Raw genomic sequence first — 2,500 nt, forward strand, 5'->3', positions numbered from 1 at the left:
AATGGAAGACAAAGAGGATGCGAACACGTCATCCCTGGAAGGCCAGGATCACAGTGTAAACATCCAAACTCAAACCTTCTACAGCCGGCTAATCAAGACCTCTGGCACAGAGAAGGAAAATGAAACGACAACCGTCAGTAAGCCCACAGAAACACAAACCACCGATGACAGTACCTATTACGAAAATGTAATCATAACGAAACCGAAGGACAACAACAAGCCACAACCGGTAATTATTCACTACCCAGTGGATGGACTATTTTGCTCAAAATGCAATGAAATTTATCACACAGTTGGATTATTCAGGACACACCTGAATAAGAAACACCAAATCAAAAGCTTCCTCACTGTATGTGGGAAGTGTAACAAAAAAGGAGAATTCCACGCCATTACATGCCACTACGCCAAATGTACGGGTCCACCACCACCCACCACAGAAGGCGTTTTCCCCTGCGAAGGATGTGTACTACGGTTCACCACACCTAGGGGTCTCAGCCAGCATGAGAGGCACAAACATCCAGCAATAAGAAACAAGAAAAGGATTGCAGCAGCTAATCCTCCGAAAAAAACCCGGCAAAGCTCCGTCTGGTCGGATGAGGAAATAAAAATGCTTATCGACCTGGAAAAACGATTCCAAGGTTCCCGATTCATCAACGTCGCGATAAGCGAAGTTATGACATCAAAGACCAATAAACAAATCTCAGACAAGCGAAGGGACCCGAATATCAGAAGGCTGGCGGCTGAAATCGAGGCCCAGAGCAGGAACATCCCCGAAGAAACGGGTAACGAAACGGAACCTGAGCCTGAAACTGAGACTGAAGAGTTGGCCGCGTCCGACCAGGGACACACCAAAACCACTGCCCGACCAAGGGAAAAGACGCATGGACCCCCAAAACATCGAGATCTAGCTGAACAGATCACAAAGGCAGAGGAACTACTTGGCGATGGACACAACAAAGATCGGTGCATCGAGATGGTCGAACAAATCACGGAAGGTTTGATGGACAAGTTCTCTCCAAAGCCTCATAAAAACAAGGGTGGAAAGGCGGGCAGCAATAAAAAAGAGCACAGAGTTGCAAACCACCCAAACTCTGGTGCAAGAAAACGACGGGCCGCAAAAAAACACAGATACAAAACCACTCAGACCCTGTATCAAAAAGACAGAAGGAGACTGGCACGTCAAATCATGGGCGCGCCAGCTGCATCTAGCTGCCCTCTCAGAAGGGAGGAGCTGGAGAATTGCTTTCGAGCAAAACTATCACAAGTGAACAACAAAGCAAACATCAGCAAAATGGCACAGTATAATGGCACCACAAACATTAACCGGCTAATGGAAGCCATTGAGCTTGAAGAGGTCGAAAAGGCGATAAGCGAGATAAACGCGAAAAGTGCAGCGGGACTGGACGGGATGAAGGTGGAACACCTGGAAAACATCATTGGTCAGGATGCGACAGTGATACCTCGCCTCTTCTCTCTATGGCAGAAATTGGCATTCGTACCAACAGCCCTGAAAAGGAGTCGGACTGTGCTAATTCCTAAAACGGAGGATGCAGAACTCCTCAAGAACATCGACAACTGGAGGCCCATCACAATCGGGCCGATGTTGCTCCGGCTCTTCACAAAGATCATCGCGAAGAGACTGTCGGAGGCAGTTACGCTTAACCCTCGCCAGAAGGGATTTATAGCGGCCACCCCGGGATGCAATGAAAACATCGCGATCCTAGAAAATATCATGAAGGGGGCAAAGAGCAACAAGAAGGAATTGGCGGTAGTCTTTGTAGACCTGGCAAAGGCATTCGACTCCATCGGTCACAAAATGCTCACAGTTGGACTCAAGAGGATGGGTATACCGAACAGGTTCATTCACCTAGTGCAGAGTCTCTATACCGACAACACAACGGTCATAGAGGGTGACAGGACCGCAACAGAGCCCATACCCATTAAAAGGGGAGTCAAACAAGGCGACCCACTCTCACCACTGTTATTTAACATTACAATGGACCCACTGATATGCACATTGGAACAGGCACAGATGGGTGTCACGCTAACACAGAAGAACAGGAGAATCAGCTGTTCTTCGCTCGCATTTGCAGACGACATTGCAATCCTCAGCGACTCCTATGCAGGAATGACGGCCAATATGAAAATCCTGCAGAATTTCTGCCAAAACACAGGTCTACAGATAAATATCAAAAAAACGGCCGGCTTCCACTGTAGACCACACAGGAAAACATTCCTCTACAACACCCGGGAAAAGTGGAAAATCAATGGTGAACCGGTGAACCACATCGAACCGGGCGAGCTCGAGAAATATCTGGGAGCGCGAATAGACCCATGGGCAGGAGTAACTGAGGACAACTGGTCGGGAAAACTGAACAAGTGGATTACGAGTCTGAGAGAGGCAGAACTCAAGCCGACTCAGCAACTCGAAATCCTAAAAACGCACATGATTCCGAGGATCTACTACCACCTTATCCTCACGGAAGCATCGCAAAACACT

General features: G+C 48.0%; 1 pseudogene; it reads left to right on the forward strand.

Moving 5' to 3' along the window:
• LOC144589853 (28S ribosomal RNA) overlaps nucleotides 1–2,500 on the forward strand; it is an 8,328-nt pseudogene that overhangs the window by 3,165 nt on the left and 2,663 nt on the right.

This window comes from Rhinoraja longicauda, unplaced genomic scaffold, assembly GCF_053455715.1.
Source record: "Rhinoraja longicauda isolate Sanriku21f unplaced genomic scaffold, sRhiLon1.1 Scf000083, whole genome shotgun sequence".
NCBI lineage: Eukaryota > Metazoa > Chordata > Chondrichthyes > Rajiformes > Arhynchobatidae > Rhinoraja > Rhinoraja longicauda.